Here is a 25,432-nt window from a genome sequence, read left to right on the forward strand (position 1 = left end):
TCCCTTCACCTTTTAACATGTTTCATCTGTTTGTAATGTAAATTTGTCCGAACAGAGACAATTTTTCACCAGCATTCATGATCTCTATGATTTTGGTTGGGATCTTGAAGGGCTGTATGGTGCACATCAGTAACAGCAGATGCGTAATTAAACCCAGGTAATACCAGACGTGGTGGAACCATAGTTATTTATAAACAGAAACTAACAGGAAGCATGACACTACTGCTTTTGGAGCCTTGCAAGTGCTCTTCTGAGTCATGCCTGCATCTCACCCAATTTGATGCAGAGAAGCACAAGATGTGTTGAGAGAAATTGTAAGAAATACCATGAGATGAACAGTCATCTTGTTTTCTAATTTATTTAGCAGTGTAGTGCAGCTTGCAGGGGCATGAGCCAGCTTGGCCAGCACCAGATGTGGTGACAATGTGTGTCTGGCCACGCAGCACGTGCAGGAAACATCTCCACATCCCCGTCCCTCTTTGGCTGAAGAGACACAAAGGTCAAGGCACTGTTACCTAGCAACTAATGAGAGCTGATTAATCCATTTGTGGGCGTTACAGGCTACAGTGATGGATGGGAGCTTGTGCCTGTTTCTACTATTCCTGTACTGGCAGGAGAAGCAAGTAGCAATAACATCAGTAGAGCATCAGTAATGCTGACGACGACATCATCAGATGTGTAAATAATGACAGCCCAAACTGACAGTCCATTTTCAATGTTAGCATAAGATTTTGAATTTCTAACTTTCATTATTGTTTCTTTGAAGACTTGGTAGAGATGGGATTTATATGTGAAGGAAATCAAATTATAGAAACAGGGCAATTTGGTTTTTCCAGAAAAGCCAACTGTTGGCTTTCCAGTGGACTCCCTGTGAAAGTAAAGCTTCCCCTAATTTCAGTGTATATTCCACTAATGTCTAATCAAACTAAAAGAAAGTGAAACTTCTTTGAAACCAATTCTTTTGAGTTTTAAGGGCCCCTGAAGAGTTAAATAAAAATAAGGCATTTTATGATGCATCTGCTTGCTGTCTGCACCACATGCTCCAGAAGGGCAGTACCTCACCCCTGTCAATGTCTAATGAACTGTGCTTTGACATATGATTTATCATTGCTGGTGTTCCACCAGGAATGATCAATAATATATTCTATATAATTTCTTTTTACTTCCAAATGCACCCAGCAGGGTAGAAAAACTTCTATTAAATTGTTGGAAAAAAGTAGAAACCGTTTCCATATTTTAACAGAGAAGACCTTAGCAGGCTTGGTTTGCATTTTAAAGACTTAAAGTCAGAAGCAAAACTCTTTTTCCCATACACTTTGCTTATTTTTAAATAAAAAATCTCATGAAAATTGTTAAGACTTTATATGTGAGAGACTTTTAAGTGAATAGTTTTAACAGAGGAGATAAAACTTTAAAGAATGTATTTTTTGTTGTTCAGTGTAGACAAGAAAGCCAGAAAAGCAGACTCCCAGAGGCTCCAAGACCAGCAGCAAGCAGAAAAGTTTGTTTGAGACTCAGATGAAATAGAATATTGTTTTTTTTCCTGCCCTTCATTGCCCCTCTGCCTCAAATGCCTTGCGCATGACCTTCCATTTTCAGGCATTAGTTTTACATTTTTTCACCAGCTTAAGGGTGTAATTGAGAGCAAAATTATCTCCCCTGAAATGACCAAATTGTTTTGCAGAAGTGAAGGAAGAAGGACAATTCTCTTGCTGTAACCAGGCCAGACTGGTGTATAATACCTTTTTTTGTCTGTACCTATCAAGGTTGCTTACCCTTCTCAATCTTGTTTATTCTGGGAAAACTGTGCTGGAGAAATTTCCTTCTGATTAGTGATTAGGCACAAAAGGAAACATGGACTTCTTACCCACTCATTCAATTTCCTTAGTGCCAGGCTGTTACCAAAACTTATGCTTATGCTTTCTAACCAGATGTTCCTGAGAAGCTCTTTCTTGTGTGCTATATTCAAACTCCCTAAATAACACAGGGATCAGAAGTTTACCCCTTGACCAAGGATGCATTGGGGCTGGAAATATGTAGTTTGATTTACTTTCTAAATTTCTGCAAGCTGTGTGGGAAAGGGCTGATGCTGGCTGAGGAACATCTGAAAATGCCTGCTGCACAGACCTTGCAAAGGAGCAAGGACCTCAGCCCATAAAGTCAGAACATGCCAGTCAGAGTATGGGGCACACCAGGCTGTCTTCTGTGAGTGTGTTTGAACCCTAATTTATCTCTGGATCTTGGGAGGGGCAGCTGAATGGTCAAAAGTATGAGAATATGCAGCAGGTTTTTCAAGCAAGCAAAGATTTCTTTTACATATTGTTTAAAAACCCTTACCCTCCTCTCCTACCTCTCCATAACTGTCTCCACAAATGCCCACCACACAGATAGCAAACATGGCAGAATGGCCTTTAAAGCCTTTACAAAAAAGAGGAAGCACCTCCACTGTAATTCCCAATAAATCTAATGTGTGTGGGTTTTTTTTTTTTATTTTTAACTTTTATTTTTAGAAGTAGAAAAGAAAGGGAAAAAAGCTTCAGTTTTGTTCTTGATTTTTTGATTGGCTTGTGTTGGAAGGGACCCTAAAGACCTTCTAGTTCCAATATACAAAGGGACATTTACTTGAGAGGAAGTTGTGTATATGCTGTTTGGCACATTTTACTCTCTTTCCTTCCACGGCACAAAAATGTTGCTGGAGGCACATAAAAGGTGTTTAAAAACTCAGCTCTTAGAGAAACCATGTTGAGAGGAGCAGAGAGTGGATGACAAAAAGTCATGACAGACCTGGACTGTGTTGTGCAATTAGATTTTTTGTTCACAGGTTATTTATCTGCCCTTGCTCACTTCTTTCCTAAGTCCAGGCCTGCCTCTCTCTGTGGTCCTCAGAGTTTAATCATCTCACTCAAGCTGCCCAGTCCTCAACCATGAACTGATGCTCCTCTCCAGCTTCAGAAGTGGGAGAGGAGTGAAGCAGTCCCACACTGTGAGCATCAGAAGCTGATTGCAAAGAATTTGGCTTCCAATTTATGAAGATCCATGACCGCTTCTCCCTGTTTAAAGGTAATTTAAACATACCTACAAAGGAAAAGGAGAGTATATTAAGAACATAATCCTTCTGTGCTCTGGGAATTGCAGGGCAGCAAATGGAGAGCTGTGGGCTGTTCCTGGCCCTTTGTGTTGCCCACCTGGAAGAGGTGAAAAGGTCAGGGCTGTGGAGAAGGACGATGGGAAGGATGTTGCTCCACAGTTAACATAGGGAATGTATTTCTGTTAGAAACAAAACTAAAACTCCAGATTTTCATCCTATTTTAATTTTATAACAAATTCTAAAGTGTCAGCATCTGAGGCCCCGAGTTCCAGAAAAAGCAAAAGAATCAGAATTCAAAATACTTTGTAGCTCTTACTAACAGATTGTTAACTTGAACGAAGTATCTGCTTAGGCCTCAGTTATCAGCAAAAGTAACTGAACAAAGTTTCTTCTACAGTCTCTTTTAAGGACATACATCAATTTAACAGGTGGCATGAGAGGGTTTAAAACAGGACTGAAGAAGGATAGCAGCACTTTAGTTGTTCAACATGTGACTTGCACTAAGAGCCCTCTCTTCCCAAACAAACTGGATTCTGGTCTGTGCCTGTCTGAGGTATGCATGCCCTGTCTGGGGTTGTTTGGTGTTACACATTTAACAGCTTTCTTAAGTGTTCTTCAGCTATTTTTCCTCTGCTGTCAATATCTGCTAAGGATAATGCTCAAAACAGCTTACACCAGCACAGAGCAGGCCCATTTCTTACTTAGAAGAGTGCACTGGTAAAGGTCACTTTATTCTTCAAATGGCTTGGAATTTGTCCTTAGCCTCACAGTACCGGAAGCAATGTTCCAGGCTGGGCTGTTTCAGCAGGAATCTGAAGTGTCTACACCGAGCTGATACAAGTGGCACACTTAGCAAAGGAAGGACTTGCTTCTTTCCTGGGGAATAAGAAATACCCACTCTTAACAGGCAAGAGAAGTCTTCACCACGGACTAGAAGGGGATCACCAAAGCCTGTTTCACCTGTGGTGAAGACGGAGTTTAAATTATGAGCGAGCAGTGCTTGTTATGCCAGCTCTGAGTTTGCAGAGCCATCATCTTCTCCTGAGTCATCTGAGAGCAGCACAGTATGCACCTCCAGCTCCCCTCTAACACTCCCGTGTGTGCTGGGTGCCTACCAAAACTGGGTGGGGACTAACATAGTGTATACATTGCCTGGGGTGATCCCGCTCTCTACATGACCACTGTGCTCTCTCTGTGGTGTTATTCTCCTTTCTTGCGAGACAACTCGTTTGCTTTGTGTTTGTACTGTACATCTTCCTCAAAACCTGGGCCTGTAAAACAAAAATAACAGCTTTGTTTTACTGACAGGGCAGCTGGTAGGTTTTAAACCACAGTCTGTTTTTATTAAACGTTAGTCACTGATATGAGTTCATCTAAGTTTGTCTTTCTTCTCAGCTCTGCAATCTGTTTTTTCTTGTACAGCATTGATTATTTTTTAGAAAAGGGAGCCAAAATCAATTAAAGCCAAACAATTTTTGACTCTTTTGGCTGTCTGCAGTGGTATTGGTTAATCACATGTTCATAAATACTCTAACATACAGGTCAGAAAGATGACATTAAAAATTTAATTCACTTGGGAAAAATAAATTTAAAAAGGTCTGCTGGAGAGGTTTTGCTATAGTTCTCTTCCTGCAGTCTGTCAGAGGATGCATAAACCTGCGACCTTTTTTTGTACAAAATTACAATATATCTCCTCTATCTAAAGCCAGATAATTACAAGGTTACATAGACCCTTGGCAGACTGAAGAAAAGGTTACTCTCATTTTCTTACAAAGGCTTCAGAGTAATGTTGTGCACTGGAAAGGTGTACAGTCATTTAGACCTGTGTGAATGGTGAGGAGGGATGGTGTCTCTTGCCATTGCTGCTTAGTTACTAACAGAATGACAACCCTGAATTTATGTTTTAGTTAGCACTGTCATTCTCCTTGCACACACAGCATTCTGTGTGCTGGTTTGTTTGCAGGGATTAGCTGGAGCCAGTGCTCAGTGATTCCTACCAACATCTCTTGGGTGCACCCAGCAGTTTCTTCAGGATTTACATTATAATATTTTTAACAGACTGCCTAAGACTGACTGGGAAGATAAACTTCCAAATGAGAAACTCTACAATGCATTCATTCTCGATGTTTGGCAGATGGCAGGAAAAGGAATCAAAGTCTGCCCTGAGTAATCAGTGGCATTGAGCCTGGGAATTTCCCTTGATCTGTATCTGGGAGGTATACCCCATCCTTCTGCTTTCAGCATCAAAGCTGAAACTTGATGATGACTATGAAGGGATAACCTTACCCAGCACAGCCACAGTCACTTCAAAGGGTGCCAGTCACACTTGAGGACTCAAGCTGAGTCTGGTGCTTTGCTCCAGACCTGATCCTGACCAAAACAATGATATGAAAACAGGGGAGTGAGCTGGCCATGCTTGTCTCCAAGGAGAAATCTGTCACAGAATGGTGAGCAGACTACAGGTACCCGTGTGCTGCTGAGCAGCTGGCGAAGGCACAGATATTGCAACTGTGAACTTTTGGATGAGGAATGAATATGAAGTGATAGATGTAGCAACACCTGTAGATAAAAAATGTGTACACATAGTAAATGCTGCTGCAAATTAAAAAAGCAGGAAGTTAAGGCTTAAAGGCATTTAAATTCGTCAGTGCACCCACAGCCAGTTTAATTGATCCCTCTGTTGCGACAATGCCAGCAACCATACATGATGGATTCCTCTTCATGATGTATGATGTTACCAAACTCTGCTGCTATGGAGAAGGTGACTGTCCCAAGCCTGGACTCTCTGTCCTTCTTCTTTATCTTGCCCCTGCATGAAGGCTGGTGAGTTCACAAAAGTAGTTTTGTAAAAGACAAGAAATACCCCAAAGAGTCTGCAGCTACTACATCCAACTCACAGCAGACTAGAATATCATGGAGCACCTCTGACAGTCCTGTGAGAGCAGAATTCGTTTCTGGGAAGACCTGGCTGCTCTTTACTCTGAGCTTGTGACGAAACTACGGGTCTGTAGGGATCAGCCTGCCAGGCAGCATCTTGTGCTGTGCTGTGGTCCTAAGGTCTCGAAATACTGTTTAACACTTAATACAATTAGCAAGACTAATATTTAGAAATATTTGGAAAGCATTCAGGAAATAAAAGAGAAAAAAAATTAGAAGGAAAAAAGAAATGAAAACATTATTTCCCTGGAAATTTTCTTGGTATTTTCTTCTCATGACCCATCACCTGTCCTGCAGTGAAGTCAAGGTGCTGGTGCCCTGCAGTAAGAGGGATGCCCACTGGATGTCATGATTGCTCCACAAAAGTGCAAACACAATGTAATTTATCTAGCAGTCAAAATGTTGTTCCTGAGAGGAAGCGATTTTAGGATGTACATTTTGTCTAGTTATTCTCTCTCTCTGTTTCAGCCTCTCATCTATACACACACATAAATCTTCGAATTTCTTGAACTGTGCAGAGTCAGTAAGCCATAGCTAAACCCCTGTGTCTGCTAGTTTTATATGTGAATTGTGTGGAAACAAAAAAATGACTGAAAGTTATTCAAATAAATTACACAGGAAAAGATTCTTGGCACTGATTTTAAAAGAAGTCAGTCACCCACATAACTTTGAAAATCATGGTCTTATTGCCATGATTAATGAGAGAGAGGTTGAGTCTGTAATTGCAATCAAATAGATTCAATCACTTAATTCAATGGTTAATGAGATCAACAGATTGTATGTGGGTCATCTCAGCTTTAGACTTCTGCACTGCCTATAAGTTCTTTACAGAGGGAAAGTAAATAAGAAATGAAACAAACCAAAAAAAATGTACCATTCCCCTGCCAAAAACTCATCTCCAACCATCTGAATTCATAGTACGTGGAAAATACGACTGCAAATGCTTACATTCTGCAAATGTCAGTAGTGGCTAGCTCTTGTTTTAATTTACTATTTAAATGTATTAAACATGAAAGGAATCTTGTTAAATGTCATAATCATAATGACAATCCAGATGAAATTAACTAGAAGAGTCAATTAGATTCAGAGGCCAAGCAGGAAGCAAAATGAGTCATGGGGAAAGGAGGATCCCCCAGACTCTGCACAGCATGGATTACAGTCTTAAATGTCATGTGGAAATGAATACAGTGCTCATGTTCTCATATTCAAGGGTAGGTTATTTGCTCTGCCTCCAGAAGGCAAGCTTTTATTTTTTTTTCTTGAAGGGTTAGGCAAACCTGTGGACTAGGTAAACCCAGAAACTGTGCAGCAGTATGGTGCTACCTGAATTGCAAGCACACAAAGACTGTTTGGATGAGCAAAGATTAATTTGTAGAAATGAGGCTGACAGATATGCAGAAGTCATGATTCATAGAGTAATAAAATCTTTTAGTTTGGAAAAGATTTGTAGGGTCATCAAGTCCAACTGTTAACACAGCACTGCCAAATTTACCACTAAACCATGTCCCCAGATGTTACATCCAAAGGTTTTTTAACAGTTCCAGGGATGGTGACTCCATCAGGTCCCTGGACAGCTTGCTTTAATGCTTGACAACCATTTTGGTGAAGAAATTTTTCCTAATTCCCTGTCTAAACCTCCTGTGGTACTACTTAAGGCTGGTTGCCTTGGTACTACTTAAGGCTGGTTGCCTTGTCCTATTGCTTGTTACTTGGGAGAAGAGACTGCCCCCATCTCACTGCAGCCTCCTTTCAGGCAGTTGTAGAGAGCAATAAGGTCCCCCCTGAGCTTTGTTTTCTCCTGGCTAAACATCCCCAGCTCCCTCAGCTGCTCTTCATCAGACTCATTCTCCTGACCCTTCACCAGCTCCATTGCCCTCCCCTGGACATGCTCCAGCACCTCAGTGTCTTCCTTGTAGACTGGAGCTGAAAACTGGACTCAGGATCTGAGGTACAGCCTCAGAGGTGCTGAGTTTAGGAGGACAGTCATTTCCCTGCTGGCCACACTGTTTCCAATAGAGTCCTCTTGTTTTCAGTATCAAAATACCTGATATTCACATGTGACTAGAAGGCAGAAATGAAGTGAAAGGAAATGCATCTGTGAACACAATAGATAAATTGTTATGTAGCAGAGACAATGAAGTCCTATTCCTCTCTGTCTCTGGCCTTATTTTTCTGAAACCTTGACGGAAGCAGTTCCATGATAATCCTCTGTGTATAGATTTACCATGCCTACCAACACTGCCATCTGCAGTAACAGCACTTGGAGAGTTCAACAACAGATATTTTCCTTATTGGTCCATCTCATGCAGTTGTATGTGTTGCAATTTTTATGGACTGTTCAGGTACATATTCTTTGACCAAAGATACTTCTCAAGATCAGCTTTCTGGTTTGCATTCTACTGTCACATATATTCAGCAAAGAACAACTTCAATAATTATGTCTTTTCAGTTACTCAGTCAGCTAATATCTTACGACTATTTGTGGTAGGAGGAGGTCAGAGCAAAGGTGCAAGATTAACTCATATCTTGCAGATAACTTCAGAAGTACTTCAAGGGTGGCAAAATATAATTTAAGCATTATGTTAGTTGAAACAGGGAAAGGCGTTACTGTTTCAAAAGTATGCAGCATACAAATGTTGTTCCTATCTTGTCTCCCTCTCCCATTAACTTGCGATTCATAGAACAGCTTCTCTGATCTTTGTCCCTTTTTCCTTTTGTCTCCACATGAAAGATTATGAAGGACTAAATGGGAATAGCAGGTTCATCAAGTGAAAGTGACTCTTAAATGCTTACATTTTTTGGTGGATTATTTCTATTTTACAACACAGCTCCAGAGGGGACTAAAACCACAAGCAATTGTGCAGTTTAGTGATTTGACTATTTTCCCCTTTGAACACAGCAGATGAGTTTCTTTGTCAGAGGAAGCAGAAAGAAGCAGCTCAGCTGGGATGGCCCAGGTGTGGAGCAAAGACCTGTTGTTCTTCAAAATGCAGCTGATGGTCTGCAGCCTCTGTGCCTCTCAACAGCTCTGTCCCCTCATGGGTCTGCCCCGTTTGATTTGGGATGGAGTGGTTGGGGAAGCTGTGGGTGAACAGTGGTTTTGTGCTATGCTGTAGTGATGTTTTCTGCACGCTTTCATTCTCTTCCTCCTATTCCTTACTGTCTTTTTTGCCTTTCTGTCTATTGAACATTGAGCTGACATTTCAGGAAATTATCCAGAGTTATTCTGAGACCTCTTTCATGAATTGTTAATGTAGAGCCCATCATTGCATATGTATAGTTAGGATCATAATTTTGCCATGTGCATTACTTTGCATTTATTGACATTGAATCTCTTCTGCCATTTATTACTCCGCCATGAGAGCTTTCTGCAAGTCTGAGGTCAGTCTTAGGTTTGATTTTTCTGAATGCTTTTTTAGCAGCTGAATATTTGCCACCTCACTAAAAGAGGTTCATTGCATTAATAGTGATGAACAGACTTCTACAGTTCATTTATGAATATAAGGTGACCAGAGTTGGCTGTAGCCCTGAAACTTATTCCCTGTGGGAGAACCTCCCTCCACTGTAAGAACTGGCCAGCCACAATTTTTGACTGATCAGCTTTTAAAGTAACAACTATTAATTAATAGTTTCTCTTTTCTTCTATGACAACTTAATATCTTTAAGAGTGTTAAGTTTCCAAACTTTTCAATTTTGGGAAATTCAGCTATGTGATATAACCATATCACTCCTCTCCTCATGCTCACTGATTTCTTAACAGAGCATCTCTATCCTTTTGAAGTACCTCTTTCCTGTAAAAAGCCATGTTGGATCTGACTTTTCTCCAATACATCTATGTGCTATTTATGACAAAACTAGCACTATTCACTTCACTGTGCCATTCAGGCTCAGTGCACAGGAGCTGTCACCATCAGCACAGCTCTTAGAAATCATGGTCTCATGCTGTGCCTTTTCTTTCTCCTCTATAGATAACCTTCTAGACCTGAGATTAAATACCAAGCTTCATAGTCTGTCAGTGTTGTACCTCTGCTCCTTCACCTGGAGACCATCTGATCCTCTTAATTTCTTATGATTCTTTCAATTTCTTCATCACACTGTGGGATGGGATAGTTCCCTGGTCTCATCCTCCTGAGGAAAGGCTTTGGTGTCAGTGAGTCCCATAGCTCCTACAGGAGGGACACCCTGGAGAAGAATTAATTAGGCTTTTCCCCTTCCAATTAATCTTCCCTGCATGCTCCTTTTAGATATAAGCAGGACTTTTCAGCCTGACTTCCTCACTGCCAGACATCCAGGTAAAGGTGTTTGGGAAATTAGTGTTTTTTATTTTTTTACTTCTTAAAAAAATTTTTTTCTGCCTAGTAATTTACACACTGTGATGTAAAAAATATAAGGTTTTACAGATAACTTTTGAATAATCAAGTTGTTTTTAAATGTTTCTCATTTAGGTCTTTTTATAAGATTGTGTTGGGGGTTAGGTTTGTCCCTTTTTCACTCTAAAGAATTTTTTCTCCCATAAGTTACCAAGGAGATCAAGTGTTGGGTCCTTAAGAGTATTTAACTCAAACAAAGAAGTGGCCAAAACCCGGTTGGGGAGAGGTTAACTGCCTTCTCTGATAAGAAGCCAGCTGTTAAAAACCAGGTGGGGCAGTGCTGCTAAAATGGGGCAGGGTTGCTTATCTCTGGTCATTGTTCCACTACCTTCATGGGGATATCTTCTGTTAATGGGCCATTAAGGCTCACCAATGACATGACACGTTACATCATCCTATTGTAAGGTGCTCTGCCCAGGGAGGAGGAGCCAAACCATCTTCGCCCAGATAAAAAGAGCCACCAGTGTCACCAGGACTTCAGCTTTCCACTGGATTCCTGGAGGAAGACCAGATCCATCTCACCATTACTGGACTCTTTTTCTATGTGACCATCTCTGCTTCCAACAGGACCACATCTGCCACTCCGGGAGGGCTTAATTTGGACAGCTTCCAACAGCCTGACCAACCAGGCGTCAGGTTGTATTTCTGCCTCTGTCAGGGTTTTCTAGGATTTCTTGTTTGTTTACTTGGTTATTTTTCTGTACTACAGCATTTGTATTTTTGTTTTATATCCCTAGTAAAGGACTGCTATACGTATTCCCAAAAATCTTTGCCTGACAGCCTTTTAATTACAAATTTATAATAATATGGAAAGGATGGGAGAGGCTTACATTCCAAGGGAGACTCCAATCTTCCCTGGCAGATACCTGTCTATCTAAACCAAGACAGGTTACTTTTTACCTCTAATGGCAGCATTTTACTCTACCGTTGAACACTCTCATCTTTTACTGTGGTCAGATGGTAATCTTTTATCTTTTCTCATGGCAGTGCATTTTGAGTCTCTAATGGGCAATCTGTAAAGAATTCCTATGTATGTTTTGTACCTCTGCCAGTCCATTGAACTACCTTCTGTGTAGCCTTCTCATTCTCCCCTCTTTGACAGGAAATACTCCTAGGAGTTTGAATGAAATACTCCTAGGAGTTTGAATGAAATACTCCTAGGAGATTTCTGGATTTTGTGTATCTTTTATGTACCTTGCAGTTACTGCCCTAGGGTGTTTGTTTGATTGATGTCAAGGGACAGCTACTGTGCCTTGGGTTAAAATATTGACTAGAGAGAATTGGCCTGTCTGACTGCTTGGTTCGAGAAGTCAGGATTTATGCTGCTAAATAATCTGTCTGCAGCATCTTCCCCATGGATGAATTTTCCTAGGTCATAAGGGGCCAGACTCAACAATTTTTACTACTCTTCCTAGGGTGAGTTGATCCTGGCCAGCAGACAAATAGCCACCCAACTCTTAATCTCCCGTCTCATGGGACTGGGGTAGAAGGGAAACACAAGGAAGGTCAGAAGACTCATGGGTCAAGATAATGACAGTTTAACTGGGAGAGGAAAAGCTGAGTGCACAAGCAAAGCTAAAAGGAGGAATTAATTTAATGCTTTCCATAGGCACACAGATGTCCAGTCATTCTGAGAAAAGCATGTCCTCAGCATACTCAACCCTTTCTTTAGTGAGATGAACGATGTAACAACAAATGCCTCCCCTTTGTCCTTTATTTCCTGAGCTTTTATTGCTGGGAATGCAGCTACATGATGTGAAATATTCCTTTGGTCAATTCATGCCAGCTATACTGCCTGTGCCCTCTCAGCGTCTTGCCCACTGCCAGCCTACTCCCACTCACTTTGGGAGAAGGACAAGAGAGCCTTGACACTGTGCAAGCACTGTTTCAGCAGCAGCACAAACCCAGGTGTGTTATCAGGACCGCTTGAGCCACAAATCCAAGGCACAGCATCATAGTGACTGCTGTGAACAAAGTTCATCCCAGCCAGACCCAGTGCAATGCCCACCCCTCATTGCAGATCATTTGCATCACACCCAGCAGGCTGATGTGTTGGCACCAGCCCCTGTGGGTTAACTTCTGTGCTGCCAGTTGATTTGTTCCCATTGCCATCCCCACAGGCCCATGGGGTCACTATGGGAGTAGAGCACTGGCCACTCTTTTGGAAGTCCAACTGGATGTCCCTCACTTCTGCAAATTTGCTTGGCCATCTTTCTGCTTTGGCAGCTTTGATAACTTGTCATGTTAGACTCCACACAGCAGCTTTCCACTTCTGATGGTTTGCTGTAACATGGCAGGATCTGTTGTTAACAGAGCACAATGCTTTTAACCTTTAGGTGTTTGCAGATCTGGTGGGTAGGAATGTATTCCAGTGTGATTTCACTTGAGGAAATTTTCCCAGTATGAAGAGCAATGGGAATGAAAATGAAGAACTGAACTATAACTTTACATGCATCTCCTTCTTGGGGAGAAATTGGAGACTTTGATAAACAAGAAAGTTCCTCAGAAAGGGAAACACTTGTGCCATCAATATAAAGCTCAAGGAGTTCTGTATTTTCTGCAGCAAATCCTTGAATGCTGATTGCAATTCATGAGGCAAAACAGAACTGAGCAGGCAGAAAACAAGTCAGGGATACAGTGTGGGGGATATAGGCTGTAGCAATTTGTTTCACATGACTATACCAAGATCTACAATATCAGACAGTGTGAGCTCAGAGGTAAACACACTTCTGCAAATACTGGGGTAACTGCTCTGCCTTGTCTGAAAGACAATTGGCTGCCCTGCAGCCTGCCATGTATGAAGTGTTGACACCTGGAAAATAATATCTGGCAGTTCTTCTTTATCGGGGGGAGGGGGGATATTTGTATATATATTTATATGTTTTTAAAGAATTGGAGCACTTTGTCCTTTTTCAGAGACAATCACTTGAAAGAGAACATATTTGTCAGGCTGTGAGATCTGACTGCTCCCTGGAGTCAGCAGGCAGCCTTTCAGATTTAGGAAAATCAGAATGTAGAGGTCATGTCTCTATTTTCTGCCCTTTATAGTTGCAAAAGCACTTAATTTCTTTCACTCACCAAAATGGCTTCTGGCTGAAAAAGGCTGGTTATTACACACTGAAGAATTGCTTTGGCTTTGGAAATAGACAATTCAGTAATACTGAATTCAGCATTACTGAATCCACTCATCTGGACCACTTGAAGTGATTTAAGGCTATGTCCAGCGAAGGCAAGGAATACAACATGGGCAACTAGATTTACCTTTTAAACGTTATCCTTCAACCAGTCTGACTTATGAAGATATTTACTATTTGTATCATTACCAGAGGAGGGAAGGGAAGTGAAAAAAACGCACATTAAAATTTTCCATGAAAAGCAAGTCCTAGTGCAGTCTAAACTTCTTTCACCTAAATTAATAACTAATTTGTTCTGACATAGGCACTCATACAAATGCAGTGTGACTGTTAGCCAGTAGATCACAAGTTTTGTGTGCCAGCATGTGGGCATCTGGGGTATTTAGTGGTTAGCTGATATCAGAAGTGAGTGACAGGTAGGCAGTGTCAGAACAGTATATTGACAGGCATGGAAATAAAGAAGAGGAGTGCTCTGCTGTACACTCATGTCTTGTTGGAATCTTTCCTGCTGAACTAAGCAGGAGCAGGCATGGGCTTAACCTCTGAGAGACTGTCATCCTCACTGATACGTGGTTGACTTTGCTTTAGCATCTGGATTTTTCTTCCTTGAATACACTTTACCAGCAAACAAAAAGCCTATCTTGGGGCTGAAGACTCAGTTGAGATGTTTGGAGACTGGGCACTGCACTGTTGAGCTGAGCAACACGTTTTGAAAAGCAAGATCGTGGTACACCTTCCATCCTCCAAAACACATCTTCCTCACAAATGAGTGTAGAGAACTGCTGTAGCTCTGTAATATGGGAAAGTAAAACACAGAGAAGGTACAGACATTTTATCCAAAACAAATGGGCTGAAGAGCAAAATTGCTCATCAGAGTAATCAACTTTAAAGTCCTTTTCTCGATCTCAGTCTTTGTTCACTTATTGCACTTAAGGTAATTTTAAAGACATCAGCGTAACTATTTTATTCCTGCTCTTGTTAATTTTCTTTAAGTACAGTAAAATAACATTTTATTGCTTGCACAATTCCCCGAACAATTGCATTTTCTTTGTCACACTTGCTTGGCAAGTAAACTGCCTGAGCTGTGATGGTTGGGTAAATTAGTATCATTCACAAGCTCATTTTGCACTTCGGAGTGTCAAATGTTGTTTGACTAAGAAAACTTCTTCCCTGTTGTTGTTGTTGTTGGATGTGGGAGGAAGGGAGAAGATAGGAAAATTTTTGTAATGGAAGAGTGAGACACACTTTTGAATGTCAGTTTTATATATGTTGATAAAACCTGCAGACACAAATCAGCTTGACTGTGATTTCACTAGTGTGCCATAACTTCCCACATGGTCTAATGAACAAGCACAAAGGGAATAATAGGCCTATTGATTTATATCTTATTTAACAAAACAAAAAAATATTGGTGACAGCGTGCAATTCCTTAGGGAATGTTAGGAAAGAAAGAAAGAAACTACAGGCAGGAGGGTGGGTGGGGTTATCAAACATTCGTGTTGCAAAATGCCAGGGATTTAATTTAGGTGTATCTCAGATCAACCTGCGAGGCAAACCCTCTCTGGAGGTTCGATGCCCTGTTGTCAGGGTCTTGGGATCTGCAGGAGAGGAGAGCAGCTCCTCTGCTACCTGAGCTTTCTCCCTGCACAGCCAGGGCATGGATGATGAGGGGGCACTGACTTGCTCTGCAGCCTCCAGGACTGTGGTCACAATGCAGCTCAGTGTGGCTGTGAGATCACCCAGCAGGTGCTCCAGGGTCCTGTGCTTATGTGGCTTATTTGAGGGGATCAAATTCAGAAACTTAAATTCTCTCATTAGCCTATGGAAGGAGAGAATTTAAGCTGGTTACGGGTTTAACCAGAAATAACAGGTTAGATATTTGCCTTAGATGGAGTGATGATTTCCACAGAAGTAAAACAGATTTATCTTCTTACAAAGCTCAATTTGGGCAACTTCAGGTTTATATGCTGACATCTGATATAGAGGCATTCTGTCTGGTGTCACACAGAGACACAAAATTCAGATTATGGAAAATAAGATCCAAAATACTGGCCTTGGGCACTCCCAACTGATGAAACAGTGTGAGTACAGAGATTGGTGGAGGCAGCCTTATGAGTGTGAGATTGATTGTGAAAACTCACATTTTTTATGCCACTGGTGCCATTCCTGTCATAAATATTTGTTTTTAAAGCCAACTAACAGAGACAAAACTGAAAAATTGCTGATTACCCATTGAGTATAGGTTAGATGGGTTCAGCTGCATTTCCTTTTGTCCAGTCAAGGGTAATATTGGATGGAAAAAGGCAGAAAGATGTACTTATTAATGGTTATCAAAGGGCAGAATTTTAGAACTTACAACTGAAATGGGCTCCTGAAGTCTGCTAATTAAACCGTCTGAAGATAGGATCAAAGGCATTTAATGTGGAGATTGCATAGCAAGATGCAGATAATTAGATGAAGGCTACTAATGATTTACTTCTGCAAAGTGTAACCTAGCACTGCTGTCTGAAAAGTGACATTTCCCGCAAATCCTGTGGTTCGTGTTCCTTGGTGTAACAGCCTAATGATTAAGCACAGATCAGGCCAAAAACATGCCTCGAATTCTACTTCACAGTGAATATAGATGGTTTAAGCTGGAGAATAGTGATGCTGTAGGTTAAGAAGAGATAGATATCCTCTCAAAGAGACACAGTGCTCTTCACTGGCTCAGAAGAGATGCCTCAGTTTTTGTCTCTGGAGCTGAGTGAGATGACTCCTACAGCTAGCATGGGGTTTAGCTGGGGCTGAATCAGCACAATAGCTGTGCCTGCAGTTGTCACTGCCTCCTGTGGCTGCCACCTTCACATGGAATTCCGGGTCTTGCTTTTCCCTTTGCAGTGCCATGTGCTTCTCCAAGCCTTAGACCTGAATGTCTCTCCCAGATGCCCCTGTCCTCTGGAGAAGGCTGATCACCTCTGTACCCCACAGAGCTCTCCTTCTGAGGCAGAGGGCAGCTTTCCCTGCACCAGGGTCTCTTGGGGGTGGATTTGGAGGTTAGTTTTCCTTCCCATGGGAACAGGAGGTCAAGCGGTCTGCTTGCTTCCTGTACAAGTACTCTGCTGACTGGATTATGAGGTAAGGCTCCACTCTTTAAGAGGCTTAGAAGGAGCTTGAGGGCATTTTCCAGGTGAGCTGCTGCTGCTGCTGCTGCTGAAATCTGGCAGACTGTCACTGCTGCTTGTTCGCAGACCTGAGCTCTGCTGAGATGATTGTTTCTGTCAAGGTGTACGTGACACTCGGCATTCCTACTGGCACAAGTCCTCTACTGGGGGAATTCTGTGAGTAGGAATGCAGGCATTCTGAGAAATTCAAATAAAAGTTAATTTAGGTAGAAGGTGGCCTGAGGTTTCAGACTTATGCATCATGTAAATCTAACCCCTATTGTCCCATTGGTTTAAACATTTCCTTCCAAAGTGTCTTAGTATGTTATTAATTCTTTCTTAGCCATTTATAAATGGAACTGTAATATGAGGTGTGATTAAGATTTGTCTGTTTTTCTCCAAAAAACAGCTCCATGCAAAAAATTCCCATAAACTATCCAAAGAAGCAGAAGTCTTCAGCTTTAATTACAGCATTCTTTACACACACATACAAGCTCCTTGGATTTGGTGAAACTCAAAAATTCTTTTTTTGTTCATAATTTTAACATGCATCCTCAAAGAAGCTTCTGTGGAGAGACAGCAGCCTCTGAAATGAATTATGGCTGTTGCTGAGCATTACAAAGCAGCTGAGATCTCCTCCTCCCAGTTCAGGCCCTGCTCTTGCTCTCAGCTGCCCTTGCTTGTTTTCAGAAGTCACCTTACAGACACCACTGCACTTGTCCAAGCTCTGAACCCGCCTCACTGGTCAGTGCCAAACAGACAGACACTTTGCTGTGATCCAGAACCTGGGTGAGTGAGGGTAGCTGTGACAAACCTTTAGGTCTCCTGACTTCAGGGCAGAGGGTGGCAAGAAAATAATTAGGAGCAGGAATGATGGTTGGCACTAGAAAAAGAACACTTTAATAATGGATTAAAGAAAATAGGGACAGTGTCCCAAAACTGTGCACAGTACCCAGAAGAACTGTGGGGGTAACCAACCAAAGACCCAGGAAAACATGGAAATAGATAGAGGAAAACATGACAATAAAGAGGGTAGATCTGAGGGTAAGGGTTCAATTAGAAACTTGAACTGGGAACAAAACCGTATTTCTAAAACATAACTGACTAATCATAAAAACATAACCTTATATGGAACAACTTCATTAACATGCAAGCTCCCATGGACCTTTACTACTCACCACAACTAGAATGGGTTTCCCATGGCCTCAGGTTTAGAGTTGCTTCAACTTGGCCAACTCCCACAGGTGAACATTTTGTCAGCTCCTGGAGGCTGGATCTTGTGTGGTGCCCTGTGGGTCAGACCTGATTACAGAGGTGAGGAAGAAGGGAACATGAATGCTCACCAAAAACCTCAGGGCCACTGGGCCTGATGGCTGCCTTTTTGTGGTGTCTACAGCTCCTTTCTCTGCCACACATCACCCGGATATGGCCTCTGGCCCAGAAACTGAGATGTTAGGAGTTGGCAATATGGCTTTTTCTGTCTGCATGCAGCAATCCCTGCAGTTTCCTGGTTACATGCTGGGGAAGGACATGGGTACTCAGCACCCCTATTGTGATTGCATGGCTTTACTGGGAGAAGACCTGGGTAAGGACAGAGCAGGGGCTCAACACGGGTGGGCTAAGGGGAGGGCAGTGGTCACACAACGCTGCTAGAGCCATATAGAAGTGACTGCTAGAGCCAGAGGATTCTATATCATAGTGCAGCTACAGGATAAGCAGGTAGGATACGACTGTGTCTTAAATGTTCAAAGAAACAAAATCACATTTGGTGGACTAAGGTGGAAGTAAGATGAGAGACAGGTCACAACAGATAGAAAATAAATGAAAGAAGTCCAAGCTGGATTTATTAGTAATTAAAGAATTAGAATGGAAAGAGAAATAATAATAATAATAGAAAAAATAACAAGAAGCTGGCAAGTCAGAAATGCACTAGAACATGAACTCTAGATAAGAGAAAGACAAAAAAATGCAATGTTTTAAAACAAAACAGTTATAGTGGGAGATCTGCTGAAGACCCCAAATAATTCCTGTTTTAGAGGGATCCTAGTAGCTTCCAATTGATTACTGTTTAGATCTGACTCGTTCTAAATCAGCATGTCTTGCTTCCAATTTAGAGATTGATATTACTTTTCCATTCTGAAATAAGATAGAGATGTCAAATTTTAAGTTTCTGTGGAATGCTATAGTCTATAATATTTCTTTCCTCTAGATTGATAGGTTTCAGGTGAATATTTATGTTAATAATTTTTACAGTACCACAGGATGTAAGAAAACCTTCAACTATGTTAAAAATGAAGTTAAACGAAAGATCAATTTTCAAACATACTCCAAAATGTTCCCTTTAAAAATGGCCTATTTTCCCAGCTTAAGCAAATGTTTGCAGAGGAACCATGTTTCTACAAAATATTTTATTTCAACTTGCCAGCAGTGGAAGTTTGCTTCATTGGGAGCTGACCAGCTTCATTATTGATTCAATCAAGGAAAGAGCACAGAGGGAAAACCCAGTGACTGATTTACTACTGCCTTTTGCTCTTTTGCATTCATTTACACTTATAGACAAGGAGTATAAAACACACATATGTGCACAAAACCAGGCCTGTGCAGTTCATAGTGCAGTTTAGATCCATGCAGTACAGGTACAGAACAAGGCAGTAGGGAAGCAGGTACAATATTTGTGTTATCTCTGAATATGCATAATTCATATAATTTGGGTTTAATTGTCCATGAACTATACCTGGTATTCATGTGTTTTGAGACTTCATCTGCTTTCACCTTAATTGCTAAAGAGACGTTATGTCTCAGCAAGGATAAAAACCATTTTGGATGTTGTTAATAAGGAATAAAGTGCAAAAAACCAAAAAGGAAATGCAATCCCTTTGGGAATAAAACCCCTCAGCAACTGAAAACCTCTCTGTGATTGGGGATGATGATATGTCAAAAGGGCAGAGAACTTCCTTCAACATCAGAGAACGAGCTAGCTCTGCATTTGAATGCTCATGCATTTGAGCAAATAGATCCCACACAGTGCTTTGGATAAAAACAAAAGAAGTAATTAATTGCAAATTATATGGTGATAGCAACTCCTGTTGAGAAGTCGGCTGAATTTTCTTGTGTTTAGTAGCTCTCCATCCCACAGTGCCCTCTTCTGAGATACAGGAAAGCCTGAAGATTATGGGAAGACACACAAGCTCTCAAAGCCTTGCCAGTACCTTGCTTCTCAGTGCTCTCTTGCTGCTTAGGGTAGGCTGCTTTAACACAGAGGTGCACACAGAGGAACTGTTTCTGTAGGCATCTCTGCAGAACATATATTTGCTTTTCTTCCATTTTCTAACCTTTCTTGTCCTTTATTCCATATCAGAGAGCTTTACATTTTTAACTCTGATTGACTTGATTGCTGCTCACTGCTCCCTTGCTGTTAGGTCAGGCATCCCCATTGATATCCAAATTTTACTTTCACTGTCCCTTCCAGATCTCCAGCTTCATCTCTTCAAGCCAAGTAACAGAGTCACTACAGCCACGCTGAATCTGTGAACTGACTGACAACTTGCTAAACTGTTTCATATGCCATCCAAAAACATCCACACCTCTATCTTGGTTCTGGAAGCAGTAAAATACCTTAAGTTAGAGGCCAGGCCTGCTGGGGAAAATGGCTGTTAATGTGCTAAACGTGATGTTCATGCAAATTGCAGGCCTGATGTTAATATCAGTGCAATTCCCAGGGCCAAGGCTGTCTCCAGGAATAAAAATGTGTGGCATCAGTTTGAGCTGATGCTGCTTGTTGGGGGCTGAGTATACACAATTGTGGAAGCTGAAGCACAGACATGTGGATGTTGTGTGTTTTACTGCCTTCTCAGACATGCAGCCACAGCTCCTCTGAAGTCACCCTTGCTTTTGTATGAATTTGATGAGAATATGGTAGCTGCTATCTAACTTGCCTTTGTCCTCACCATTATGCATTTCTACCCGCCTGTTCTCTGTCTGTTCTGCCTATTTCTCCTCCTGATTAGTTCAGGTCCTCATTCATGCCTGCTTAACCTTTCTCTGGCCAAATTCTTATGGCTGCCCACTAATATCCCTATTAACCACACCGTCTTTTCTTCCTTGGTGTCTTTCCTAACTTCCATCTTAATGTTACCCACTCCTGCCATACAGACTGCCAAAGGGACTGTCTGCCCTCTTCTGAACTTGGATAAACCAAACGGTGAATTCAAGACACTTTTATAAGTACTTTTATCTGTCAGGGTACTCTGATTGCTCCATTTTTCCCAGCAGTGTAGATTGCCTGGGAATAATCACTGTGAGGTGTGTGGCATTAAGGGCTCCCTATGCAGTGGGTCAGCAGATGGCTGGTCAGAAGAAAAGGTCAACTGAGGATTCAGTAGACAGTCTGATAAGTTCTGCAGATCTGCAAGATGGATGGTTTATAGATGTGTATGTTGGGGTGTCTTCTCAATTTGGATGTTAAACAGGAAGTATTCATGATGCTTCACAGTTTGAGTGAATCTTGGCTGACTAAAGCCACCTTGAATTTGAAGGTGTTTTTACATTTAGTCTTCTGTTCAGAAAGCCGTGTTTCAAGTTCCAAGACATTTCACAGCAGTCATCTTTAAATATAAATAAATACATTTTCTAGTAAAAGCAGAAGACCAGCATTCCACAGTTAGCCAAATATAGTTTCATCCTACAGAAGCTAAGGGGATGCTCTGCAATGACACTGAAGATCATATGATAGCCATTAGTCAATATTTGCTATACAGTAATTCTCAGGTCCTTGTTTTCTTTGTGCTAGTGTGAAATGGCTGAAACAGCTAGTTTAGCCTTTATTTTAAAAGTATTTCCTGTTATTTTTCCACATTTCATGAATATATTCAGACTAGTTTACAAATTTACGTTAAATTCTATTGTTTAAAGAGAAAAAAAATGTCAAAATAGCTTCAAATATCTTCCATTCTGTTCTTTGTTGCTCTGCTGTGTTTCTGTCTCTATCTATATTTTATTATTAAGAAGGTCTGATTTTACTTTTATGATGTGAAGTCTGTCAAAACAATGCATTAAATAATTCTGAATCATTATTATCCAATACTACATCTGTTGCTTTCTTTCTTAGTTTTTTCCTCTTCCCTTAGATGGTCCAGGATTGAAACCTGCTATTTCCTTAATATTATTCAGCTGTGGCTGAAATATTCTTTTGTCCTCCTACTTAGAATCCCTCAAACTGTTGTATTCATCATTCAAAGACCTCGAAGGGTCTTGCCTGTGACTGTTCCAGGTGTCTGAACAACACAGAACTGGTCCTTAAACTGGTTCTTTCAGTCAGCATGGAGAAGTTGGTCTGCAGCAGCTCTTGAGAAGTATGGACAGAAAGGTGGTGAAGGCCAAGTATTATGGAATAATTTCAGAAAGCATGGTATCCAAGACCTCAGTATTTCATGGCCTGCACAGTTTTTTTGGGAGGGTTGAAATAGTTGAGATGAGGTGCAGGCTGCAGTGGTTGCTTTAAGCCTTAGGAAGCCTGAGGATAGCCTTGCTCTGCAGGCTGTGGGATGCTCCATGGGAGATCTGCCAGTCAGCCACCAAGGAATAGAAAGCACAAACAAAACATGTGAGGTTTTCTAATTCTTCAACTCAGTCCCAAGAAATTTTAGAGAATCATGAACAAATAGCTAATTTTAAAATGTCTGTTCAATTCACAAAAGGCTGCAAAACGTTTCCCCAAATTTTTACAAGCTTATGGGCTGACCTAAAACACAAAAAATCCCAAACAAGCTGTGCTTCAGGAAAAGGTGAAGGGCAAAGCCCCAGGTTTCTTCAGTGACAGGAACTGCCTTGATGAAATATTAGGTGATTTTAACAAGTTGAGTTTCCTCATCTTCCAGGTGAGGGCAAAAATCTTCGGCCAGTGCTTTCATCATGTCAGGGGAAAAATTTCCCATCTGTCTTGTCTTAGCTGTGGGTACATGGACAGGGCACACAAATCCAAGACACCAGACTTAATGCAACCAAGACATGACTGTGCCAGTGCACCCACTGCAACAACTTGGGAGCAACGGGGTTTCAGAATGATGGAAACTACTTCTCTCTCCAAACTGCTTGCTTCCTTCATTGGAGAAACTATGTTGGCTATGCCTGTTCCTTCTTCAGACTTTTCTTGTGTGTCTAAATGTAGTTTTCCTTACGGTTTTCTTAGGTTTTGTCTTCTTTCTGCCTTCTCTATGTGGTCACTTGCTTTGCCTTGAACAGCTTGTGGGTGTAAGATGGCACTTAATATAGAAAAAGCAAAAGCAAACGTAGACAACAAGTCATCATCCATGTTGGAAGACACCATTAGAATTCAGTGCTATTTGATCATGGCTTTACTTTGCTAGTCTTTTTTCCTTGGCAGCCCAGAGATGGAGTAATTGCTTCTTGAGGCCTCAGTTTAGAGACAGGCTGAACTTTGTCCTTCGAAATGCCAGTGTAGTTTGTAAACCAGTGGTCACTGTAGAGGTGTGTTAAAACGTATGAATGGATGTATGGATGTAGGCATGTGGTCTTATATATCTCAAATTCAACTATTAAAATGTTCTCCTCCATGTGATTTATAAATGGTTTATAAATTATGATTTATAAAACCAAGATTTATATATTATGATTTATAAAACCAAGATCATATAATTCTGGAACGAGATGGTGTAGCAGAGATGAGACAGACTGTTTGTATAATCACCTCTGGTGAGAGCTGGGAGCTGGCTGTGTCTCAGCACAAGTTCCAGGGTGATGCCCTAGCCAGTGAACTCCTCACTACATTGAAAAGAGTATTGCTGGTGCCTTCTGTTCACTTTGTGCTGCTGTGTGCTTAAAGGAGTAAACACCATGGGACCTGAAGGGGAATAGCTAGCTTGCCTTTAATTAGCATACTTAGTTGGGTAGAAAGAGATACAGACCCTATTCTGTGAAATGCACAGGCATTTTATGGTAGAGCAGCATCAGTTGGTGATTTTTTTTAAAGTAACTGTAGGGAGCTCTTTTGTAGGAGCTCTAGGAGCTTTCTTTCTGCCCACCACAGGTGAGAGTCCAGCTCCATTTCATCTGTTCACCTTCTGGCTTGTAGCTCTTACATTCTTGGATCCAGCTTCCACAGGAGTTGGACACAGTTGACTAGTTTGTATGCCTTTCTTAAAGAGGAGAAGCAGCATCCAACCTTTGCAGCCTGAGGAAAGCTCAGGAGACAAGCTCCTCTTGTCTGAGCTGTGCAGAGGTGTGCTCAGTGGCTCTGGGCCATCAGTCTGCCTTACAGCACAGCTCCACAGGTCGCCTTGCCTGGAGGAGGGCTGGATTCCTAGCAGGTATCCAGGACTTCTCCCTAGTTCCCTGTGCTGGAGGAGTGAGGCAGACATCTGACACTGATATCTGACAGCCTTGCCTCTGGAGGTCTCATTGGAATTCACTCCACAGAATAAGAAAATTAGCTACTTATTTCCAACAAGCTGAAATATTTTCTTCTCCTTCTTTTCCCTCAGACTAGGTGGTTACATTTTGATGTACTTGCAGACAAAATGAAATGAGATGGACTGGAGCCAGTAGAATACTGCTTGCAGTGCTGTAGTCAGAATCACAAAGGAGAAACTTCTGTGTTATGTTCTACTGAAACCACATCACTGGCATCAGTTACTGCTGTTCCTAATCAATATAAATGTGCAAAACATTGTGTAAATTCTTCAGGTTTTGGAGATAGTTCCACAATGCCATTAATTCTTTCCGACTATCTGGGCAAGCACCTATTTACCAGGCAACATGATAAAGCATTTACTTTCCCCTGTACAGCGATGGGAAAGGAAAAATATAGAGGGGGGGGTGCAGATATTTTTCCAGCTTTCTGAAAGCTGTTTGTCATGAAAAGCATTTGATATTCTTTATGCTAGACAGAAAACAGGATTTCCATCTTGAAAAACATTTTTTCCCCTCTATTTCTAAAACTTTGGATATTTTTTAGATTAAAAAGCATAGAGGAACTAACATTACTAGAAAGATGCCTTGGCCTATTGAATACTGAAGGTGAAGCATTGCAGCTAGAGGTATTTATGCATAAAGTTGACATCTCTGTTGCCAACCTGATTTGCAGTTGGACATTGCACCAGATCCTCAGACCTTTACTTTTGCATGCTTCCAGAAAGCTATTTCTTTTCTAAAGGGGTGTGTAGTTTTGAGTGTTCCACTAATGTTGATGTAGAGTTATTGTTTCTTACTGTAAACTTTCCTGTGTAGTCTGAGGAATTTGGCCTTACCTCACAGAAAATTGTCCTCTGAAAGGCAGAGTTTGGGAAAAGAACCTGTTGTGAAACTCAGGCCTGTTAATAATCTTGGGCATAACTTATGAAGATTGAAGACTGTGTCTTTCTAAAAGTAGCTCTAATGTCATGAATAATTACCTCTTTGAATTCAAGGGAGGCTGGAAATTCACTTTTAAACTGCCTGAAAACTTCTTGGTACTCTCTACTATACAGCTGTAGAAATTGGGCAGGTACCTAGATAGGGAATGGAAATTTCATTCTGATATCTGAAAGTATTGTGTAATTCATTCTTTCTTGACAATCTTTTGGGCTTCAATTTCCTGAACTGTCTATAAACCAAAGAATTGTGTAGAAGTCTTAGAAGCTAATTTTGCAATATATTAACCTATAAAGCTACCTTGAAATTTCTAGCCTTTTAACATATTCATCCTCCTGGTAAAATAGAGGCTGGTGGCTGTCAGTATTTGATAAATGCTATGTTTGCAGAGAGCAT

This window comes from Sylvia atricapilla, chromosome 2 (assembly GCF_009819655.1).
Source record: "Sylvia atricapilla isolate bSylAtr1 chromosome 2, bSylAtr1.pri, whole genome shotgun sequence".
NCBI classification, from domain to species: domain Eukaryota; kingdom Metazoa; phylum Chordata; class Aves; order Passeriformes; family Sylviidae; genus Sylvia; species Sylvia atricapilla.